The sequence below is a fragment of the Cervus canadensis genome, chromosome 20 (assembly GCF_019320065.1).
Source record: "Cervus canadensis isolate Bull #8, Minnesota chromosome 20, ASM1932006v1, whole genome shotgun sequence".
NCBI classification, from domain to species: Eukaryota; Metazoa; Chordata; class Mammalia; order Artiodactyla; family Cervidae; genus Cervus; species Cervus canadensis.
Window position 1 is genome coordinate 38,783,030 of NC_057405.1, and position 10,097 is coordinate 38,793,126.

General features: G+C 44.5%; 1 pseudogene; it reads right to left on the reverse strand.

The window, feature by feature from the left end:
* Window positions 1–836: 836 nt before the first annotated feature.
* LOC122422710 lies at window positions 837–9,529 on the reverse strand (annotated as a pseudogene).
* Window positions 9,530–10,097: the final 568 nt, after the last annotated feature.

A 10,097-nucleotide genomic window follows, 5' to 3' on the forward strand; every position in this document is an offset into this window, starting at 1 on the left:
AGCATTCTGGGAGTGACTGCCTCTGCAGACACAAGCAAACTGAGACGTGTGTTACGTGTGTCTCCCAGGACCCAAGTGGGAGCATGACTTCAACTTAAAAGCACTTACTTTAGTCCAGAGAGAATCCATGTTTCGGGGCATTGCTGCATCCTTACAAAGGCTGGTGTGAGCCTAAGGGAGTGCAGTTTCCTACTCTAATTTTTTTTTTTAGCTGAGGGTATAATGATGATGATATTTTCTGGATCTTGTGGTATCTGTAGTATGTATCGCTTTTCAAAATCTGTAACTTGTTTTCACTGTCTCAGTCTTATCCTCTGATTCTAAGAGCAAGATGAATTTAATAGCATGTAAATTCAGCTGTTTTATTTTTTTTATTTTTATTTTTTTAAATTCAGCTGTTTTATATAGTCAACGAATTAATAGTAAAAAAAGAGAAAGAACAAATTTGTTACCGGTATCCCTTGCTGTTTCTCGTGGTGACTGCAGAAATTTCTTTTTTAGTTTTATGTTTCACACACACATAACAACACAGCTTAAATAAATTTCTGTTTTGTTAACCTGGCATTATTTGTTATGGATAAAATACTAAATATCAAGCAAGTTGTGTTTTGATTAAATAACTTAAACATTTGGTTTTGGTTATCATAAACCTACTGATTTACTAAGTAAAACTTTTTATTACTTTTTTTTTTTTGATAATAGGTGCTAAGTCAATTCAATCGTGCCCGACTCTTTATGACCCATTGGACTGTAACCCTGCCAGGCTCCTCTGTCCCTGGGATGACACTAGCTTTATTTCTTCGGGGCTCCTGAGGAGTAGCTGTATGGTCATGGGCTTAGGCGGTGGGCATCTGGGGTGCCTCAGCTTGGAGTGCCCACTGGTGTCACCAGTAAAGCCATTGGGGGAGGTGGGCGCTGCTCCTTTCTTACAAGGCACAGGCCAGGCAGTGGCCACAAGCCCAACTTGCTTGAGGACAGGGCGTTTCATTTCGCGCTCCAGAAGCACGTGGTTCTGCAGTGGGAGCCCCACGCAGACTCTGAGGGTACTCTCAATGCAGTTGGTGCTGGCGGAAGAGTGGGTTGGCCACCGGGCTGGGCCATCGCCCAAGCTGTGCTTGCAAGAAGAAGCCAAGCCGAGCAGCGACAGCACCAGTTGGAAGCTCTGTAGCTCTGGGTTGACATCTGTGCAGAAGATCACGTGCCGGCATGTTTTGGCAGCGGCTCCAGGTTCCGGCGTGAGGGGTTGGCCAGGAGCGAGTCCTCGAACGTGTTGTGCAGTTCCAGCGTGTTGGTACCGCCCAGCATCCGCTCTTCTGTGTACTCATCCAGGACACGCTTGCTGTCGCCCACGTGTAGCACGTGCTTGATGACCATGCAGTGATCCGGCTCCTCGCCCTGCAAGTAGAGAGCAGCGTCGCCGGGCACCAGCACATCATATACCACGCTGCTCTTGGACACCTCCTTGGAGCAGAACTGTGTTGGCGCCGACCGGTTCTGCCCATCATTGTTGCCAGGTGGCTGTAGCTCACGACGGACAAGGTCTTGAGGCCAGAGACAATAAGGAAGTCCGCGAGCACGAACCTGATCTTGGTCTGGCCGGACTGATAGTCGTCTCCACCCACAGAAATACGGCGCTGCCACATGAGCTGCAGGGCTCCAGGCACCGGCGTGGTCCGTGGGTACCCACCAAGGCAAGCGCAGCCCTTCAAGACGCTGGCCACCGTGGAGAGCGTGGAGGGCAACACTTCCAGGCCCAGCTGGACGGCGTGCAGCAGGCTCTCAGCGGTGTCACTGAGACCCAGGAGCACTTGGCAGAAGCGCTCAGGGTTCGCGGTCCACACCGCGAGGACGTCTCCTCCGGCTGCTGCGTGCGCGCGCGTGCCCGGGAGGACGTCGTCGGCGTGCGCGCTCTGGTTAGTTAGTTGCGAGGAACTCCGGGGGATACGGGCAGAGCCGAGAGGGCTCAGAGTCTCCAAGAGCGCCCACAGTAGCTCCTGCAGAGCCTGTGAGTGCTGTGACACCTCCTGCAGGTTCAGAGATGATCATGCTCGAGTCGGAGAACAGGCGGTCGTCGAGCACCACCAGGGGCAGTGAGCTGAAGGTCACGAATAGCTCCTGGCCCTCGTTGTCCAGACTCAGGCTAACGAGGGCTGCGGGCGTCAGCCAGTGGTTGTAGCTGGCCTCCTTGCGGCGGGTGCAGGTGGCCCAGGACAGGTGCAGTCCAGCATGGCAGGGCTCAGCCTGGAGCGGTTGTTCCTGTCCCAGCCGAGCCGGGCCCGAGCTGCGACACCTGCTGGGCGGCCTGCAGGGTAAAGCACGTGAACCTGGCTTCGCGGTTGACAGATGTGATCCAGTACTTAATATAAGTCCTTGGCGTCCGGCTGTAGACCACAGCGGGCTCTCAACCTTGAACACGGTTTTCGTCCATCACAAGGAATGGTGCAGAGTCAGCGGAGACAGCAGCAGGTGGCTAAGTAAAACTTTTTATAAAACTTTTAATAGAGCTATAAAGTTAATCATATTTTTTTTATTTAAAGAGATAACACATAACAGTTTAAGTTCAACTGGGTTTGATTCAAACATATCCTTCTCGACCTAAGACTGTATGAAACATTTTATCTGGACATTACACTGAAAACGAGTCCCTTTGTGTGTGTGTGTGTGTGTGTGTGTGTGTGTTTAAATTGGAGGATAATTGCTTTACAATGTTATGTTGGTTTCTGCTGCACAAAAATGCGAATTAGCCCTAAGTATACATATATCCCGGGTGTTGGTGATGGACAGGGAGGCCTGGCGTGCTACGATTCATGGAGTCGCAAAGAGTCGGATACGACTGAGCGACTGAACTGAACTGAACTGAAGTGATACATAAATCCCCTCCCTCTTGAGCCTTCCTCCCCCCTCCCCGCATCCCACCTCTCTGCTGCTGCTGCTAAGTCACGTCAGTCGTGTCCGACTCTGTGCAACCCTATAGACGTCAGCCCACCAGGCTCCTCCTTCCCTGGGATTCTATAGGCAAGAATACTGGAGTGGGTTGCCATTTCCTTCTTCAATGCATGAAAGTGAAAAGTGAAAGTGAAGTCGCTCAGTCGTGTCTGACTCCTCGCGACCCCATGAACTGCAGCCCACCAGGCTCCTCCGTCCTTGGGAGTTCCCAGGCAAGAGTACTGGAGTGGGCTGCCATTGGCTTCTCCGTCCCACCTCTCTTGGTCATCACAGGAGCACCTGGTTAAACTCCCAGTGCTACAGAGCTGCTTCCCACTAGCTAGCTAGTTTACACGTGGTAGTGTGTATCTGTTAGTGCTACTCTCTGGGTGTGTCCCACCCTCCTTCCCCTCCTGTGTGCACAAGACTGTCCTCTACCTTTGGGTCCATTCCTTCCCTGCAGATAGGTTCATCGGTACCATTTTTCTAGATTCTAACACATCCTATATGTGTTAATATAGGGTATTTGTTTTTCTCTTTCTGACTTACTTCACTCTATATAACATGATCTAGGTTCATCCACCTCAGTTCACCTGACTCAATTGCCTTTCTTTTTACAGTTGAGTAATATTCCATTGTACATTTGTACAACATCTGTCCATTCATCTGTCGATGGATGTGTAGGGTGCTTCCATATCCTGGCAATTGTAAATAGTGCTGCAATGAACATTTTGGTACACGTGTCTTTTTGAATTATGGTTTTATCAGGGTATATGCCCAGTAATGGGATTGCTGGGTCATAAAATAGTTTTATTCCTAGTTTTTAAAGAAATCTCCATGTTACTTTCCATAGTGGTTGTATCGATTTGCGCTCTTGCCAACAATGCTAGAGGGTTCCCTTCTCTCCACATCCTCTCCAACATTTATTGTTTGTAGATTTTTTGGCGATGGTCATTCTGACTGGTGTGAAGTAGTAACTCATTGTAGTTTTGATTTGCATTTCTCTAATAATGAGTGATGTAGAGCATCTTTTTGTGTGTTTGTTAGCCATCTGTATATCTTTGGAGAAATGTCTGTTTAGATCTTCTGCCCATTTTTTGATTGGGTTGTTTTTCTGATATTGAGCTGCATGAGCCGCCTGTATATTTTGGAGATTAATCTTCTGTCAGTTGCTTTGCTTGCAACTCCTATTCTGAGGATTGGCTTTTAACCTCATTAATAGTTTCCTTTGCTGTGTGAAAGCTTTTAATTTTAATTAGGTCCCTTTTGTTTTTATTTCCATTACTCTAGGAGGTGGGTCAAAGAGGATCTTGCTGTAATTTATGTCAAGGAGTGTTTTGCTATGTTTTTCTCTAGGAGTTTTATAGCTTCTGGCCTTACATTTAGGTCTTTAATCCATTTGAGTTTATTTTTGTGTATGGTGTTAGGGAACATTCTAATTTCATTTTTTTTACATGTAGCTGTCCAGTTCTTCCAACACCATTTATTGAAGAGGTTTTCTTTTCTTGCCTGTCTATTTGTCTTACATAGCTGATGTCTTGACTGACATCTCCTATAAAATTAGTGAAGGGATGACTTAATTCCTTTCGTTTCACGACAGTTAATTTATGTAAACTCACATAATCTTACAATTCTTTTATTGTCAGATTTAATATAAAATCTTAGATGGAATGACTGGGGTATAGAATCAAAGAATATATGTTGACACAATTTTAAAAACTAAATTGTTTGCATGTTTATTTACTCTATGATAAATAAATAAATATTTACTCTGTGAGGGCTTTCCTGGTAGCTCAGCTGGTAAAGAATTCTCCTGTGATGCAGGAGACCTGCATTTGATCCCTGGGTTGGGAAGATCCCCTGGAGAAGGGAAAGGCTACCCACTCCAGTTTTCTGGCCTGGAGAGTTCCATGGACTGTATAAATCCATGCTCGCAAAGAGCTGAGCGACTTTCACTTTACTCTATGAAGTCCTTTAAACACTAGATGGCACTAAAAATATATCATGATAAATTTTGTTATTCATCAAGCAGATGTAGTATTAATTTTATGACCTTGTAAGTTGGTACATACTTTGTTTAAATTTTTTAAACATTTAAAACAACTGAAGTGCTACTAGTGCAGTTGATTGTTGAAAGAGGTAATAAAATCACCAAACTGGAGAAATACAGAATTTGTAATTAAAGCTATTCAGTGTTTAGTGGACAACAGATATTACCTTTCTGAAGGCTTTTTCATCATATGTGTTTGCTCTCTAAATTCACTAAGGGAAAGAACTACTTTGCAAATGAACTTAATGGATAGGTCCTTTTTATTTCTTTGTCTGCACTAGATCTTAATTGTGGCAGTTGGTATCTTTGATCTTCATTGTGGTGGCCTGTGAACTCTATATTGTGGCATGTGGGATCTAGTTCCCCGACCAGGAATTGAACTGGGACCCCCTGTATTGGGAGTGCAGAGTCTTAGCCACTGGACCACCAGCAAAGTCCCCAGTGAATAGATTCTTGAACTGTTTAACAATCTGATTGATGATGTAGCATGACATATGAGCACATTGATAAAAGATTTAAATTCTTGACATGTAATACTTCCTCCAGCAAAAATAACATAAAACTAGTTATATGCCACTACATGAGGACATCAGTGACTCATGATAGATTTATCATCAGTTCAAGGAATATTTCCAATTAGTCACTGCACAGAGAGCTTTGAAATGACCCAAAATATCACATAAAGAGTTTCCTAAATTTGACAGCTGTCCTAAAATTTTACCCATTATTAGTAGATAGTTTGTGAAGCTGAAAGAAACTTTTATATACTATTGCAAGAAAACACAGTAAGATCAAGTATGCTGGAGGAAAGCCCGAGTTATCTTCTTCGTCCTGTGGAGACAGGATTGATGAGGCTAGCCAGTCACCAGGGAGAGGTGTGTTAGGTGGTTACATAATTCAAGTGTTCCATAGTGTCTGGATCTTGTGATATTTGTAGTATTTGTCTGCTTTATATATATTTCATTTGTTGTTACTTCTCATTACAAACATGTTATTCATTTTTGTATGTAATGTTGTATTTTTTTCTTAAATAGGGTTCAAAAACGGTATAAGCTTCAGATTGCACAAATTATTCATTTTTAGCCCATACAGTCTCTGCTTTTTTTTTCACTATTGGACTTTTGTTTATGTTGTTTTCTTTGTTTTTATGTCCTTTCTCTCAATATTGCCTTTCTAATTTCTACTTGCCTACGACTATAAGACCTGGTACATATATCATATTTCCTTCATGAAAAGGGCTTTGATCTCTCTTTCAAAACTCTACATTTCCTCAAGTCAATCAAGAATAATTTCTCCATCATCTAGAGAAATGTATTTTTATTTCTTTTGTGACATGTTACTTTGTATATCTTATATTATACATACTTATGAATGTGTTATTTTTCCCTGTTGGGTTCTTAACTTTCTAATGAAACAGTCTAAATCTTACCCATATGCATCCTGTGTAATACTTAGCATAGTAATTTATATCATAGGTATCCCCCAAATATGTGTAAAATAAAGTAATGAAGGCATGAACATTGTTTGATCTGAGGGTCACAGCATAATGTTTTTCTCTGCCTATTTATTTGAACTCTGGATGTTTTGGTCTTAGGTGTATGCTTGTATTTAAAATAAAATATGCAACAACCAGAATCTTGGAGAAAATAAAGGAGGGCATCCTACATTTACAAGAAATCATAGCCCTATCTTGATATCGGCAACATTACAAGACCACAGATACCTCTTCAAGCATATATTTAGTCTGTATCAGAAGGCAGCAAACTATAGCCCATGGGCTAACTCCAGTCAGCTGCCTACTTTTGTAAATAATGTTTTACTGAAACACAGCTGATTCATTTTCATCATGTCTGTGGTTGTTTTCAAGTCACAAAAGCACATTTGAGTTGTTTCGACAGACTGTTATAGTGAACAGAGCCTAAAATCTTTACCATCTGATCCTTTAACAAGAAAATTTTGCTGACCTCTGATATGAATCTTGTTGGTAGTTAGGTAGTCAGATGACCGTATAGGAGAATGTAAAGCTTTTCTTTTAAAAAATGAGTTGGGAATAAGAGAAGTACTAAAATTTTAGCTTTGGAGTTATCACTTTTTCAGAGTTTTTGAAAGATTAGTTTTCTCTTGGTGCATATACACCCCATTGGGTAGTAGGAGCTACTTCATAGAAATTTGCAAACAGTGGAGAAAGACCCACACATTTTAGTTCCGCACTAAGTAGGCCAACCAGTAGTCACCAAATCAGTGACTTTTGAAGTCCTACCATTCAGTTCAGTTCAGTCACTTACGTCCGACTCTTTGCAACCCCATGGACTGCAGCATGCTGGTCTTCCCTGTCCATCACCAACTTGTGGAGCTTGCTCAAACTCTTGTCCATTGAGTCGGTGATGCCATCCAACCATCTCATCCTCTGTCATCCCCTTCTCCTCCCGTCTTCAATCTTTCCCAGCATAAGTGTCTTTCAATGAGTCAGTTCTTTGCATCAGGTGGCCAAAGTATTGGAGTTTCAGCTTCAGCATCTGTCCTTCCAATGAATATTCAGGACTGATCTCATTTAGGATGGACTGGTTGGATCTCCTTGCAGTTCAAGGGACTCTCAAGAATCTTCTCCAACACCACAGTTCAAAAGCATCAATTCTTTGGCACTCAGCTGTCTTTATAGTCCAACTCTCACATCCATACATGACTACTGGAAAAACCATAGGTTTGACTGGATGGACCTTTGTTGGCAAAGTAATATCTCTGCTTTTTAATATGCTGTCTAGGTTGGTCATAGCTTTTCTTCGAAGGAGCAAGCGTCTTTTAATTTCATGGCTGTAGTCACCATCTGCAGTGATTTTAGAGCACCCCCCCCAAATAAAATCTGCTGCTGTTTCCACTGTTTCCCCATCTATTTGCCATGAAGTGATGGGACTGGATGCCATGATCTTAGTTTTCTGAATGTTGAGGTTTAAGCCAACTTTTTCACTCTGCTCTTTCACTTTCATCAAGAGGCTCTTTAATTCTTTGCTTTCTGCCTTAAGGATGCTGTCAGTCCTACAAAGCCCTGACAAATGCATTAACTGGCAGTGGGGGTGGCATTTGGGGGAGACAAGAATTCCAGTGCCCTCCATGGCATTCGCTGGTTTCGGCACAGTGAGGTAGGTCTGCGGTGATCTCAGTGTGTAAGGGAGGTTCTTTTTTTTTGAATTCCCACAACAGTTAATCACTGTTGTTGCACAGCAGGACACTGGTTACTGTCATCACAGAGAAGCCGTTGCTGTGGTCTTTCTGGAAGCCAAGGAGAAAAAGCCTAGAATTTTTAAAGGTTAAGGATTTTAGTCCTTACTTTGTATATCCATCCCTGGGTAGCACGGAATGGGTACAAAGGTATAATTCTTAGCATCTGCCCTTCCCAGCTCACATTAAAATAAACACACACACACACACACACACACACACACACACACACACACACACTCACACTCCCTATTGTGCACAGTAGGCCTGGCTCCATCCAGTGAAGGATGGATCTGGTATGCAGAGTGAGGGCTGTGTCGTGAGATGAGAGGCCCTGGAACAGGAGACCTTTATCACATAGGCAACTGGCATCCGTTCTCTGCTTTTTCTCGGTGCCTTTCACCTGCCTCGGCTTCTCCTAACCTCTCTGCCCTACCTTTTCCTGTTCAGACCAATTTCCAGTCTTCCAAGAGTAGGAGATCAAGTCATGGGGCAACTGAGTTAAAACCTCATTTCCTCTGAAACATTGAAGGTGGAGAGATTTCAAGAGGGCACTTGAGGGGCTTCCCTGGGGGCTTCATGGTAAAGAATCCGCCCGCTCAGGTGGTTCAGTCCTTGATCTGGGGAGATCCCACGGTGCATGGAGTGGCCCAGCCTGTGCACCATAGCCGTGGAGCTTGGGCTCTAGAGTTGGGGGCGCACCACAGAGCCCCAGGCACCTAGAGCCTGTCCTCCGCAATAATAGAAGCCGCTGTTAACGAGAAGCCTGCACACGGCAACTAGAGAGTAGCCCCCACCACTCAAAGCAACTAGAGAAAAGCCCACACAACAACAAAGACCCAGCACAGCCAAAAATAAATACATCAATGACTAAATTAAAGAAAAATAAAAAGAGGACACCATTGCAGAGAAGCCAGCTCTGCTTGGCAAAAATGAGGTGGTTCAACGGGCTATATATGCCAAAAAGTTGTTCTCTGTGGTGAGAGCAGCAAAGGGTCCCGCTGAGCAGACCCAGGGCCACTGCCTTCTTATCCCTGAGACTGCCGGGTAGGAATGAGCGCCTTAGATGAAAACACAAAGCCAGGATATTTATATTAAGACAAAAGTTAAAATACTCAAGATACACCACCTGCACACAACTCGTCCAGTTGGCATCCTGAGACAGCAGGACCCAAGGTGCGGTTTTCTAAGGGAGCAAATACGTAACGAGTGTATTGGCTCAGAAGGCTGTGTGGGTGGGAGTGGGTAGCTGTTCCTCTGAGCAGCCCTTTTGCCTGTCATCATGACACATTTCTTGGGACAGTTCCTGGCACCGTGTTTCAGGAGTGGAGACGACATGGAAAAAATCTGACCTTACCTGGGAGAGATTCCATCCTGCGAAATATAGTGACTGGTGGGTTGAACCCATCAACCTGATCTCATGCCTTAACTTTTCATTCTGGCATGGCAAATGTTATTACTACATACCCCTCTTTAAAAGGAAAACACCTTCTCTACTCCAGCCACTTTCAAAAGCTGGAGATTCTGGGGTCAGAGATTTGGATAAAGTGTCCAGGCCCCAGAGGGAATTTCTTCCAGAGCCCTCCTGAGCATGTGAGCAGAGCACAGATGGAGTTCCTTTCCTCACCACCGCCTCAATGCACGTGGGACGAGGGGCCAATGGTGTGGACCGGCCTGAGGTGCACGGCGGTACCAGCTGCCCCTACCCACCCTGTCCCCGCTTTCCCACTCTGCAGATTGATGCCTGAACCTGGGAACTCTCCTGATGGCAAAAGCCTAGTCCCCACACTGGGGCTCAATTCTCCTCTGAAGCAGGGCAGGGCCCTGGGTCTCATCGACCTCCCTGGAGTCTGGCTTTCCTGGTGAGCTGGGGACTTTCAGTGGACAGGAAGCCACGTGTAGCAGA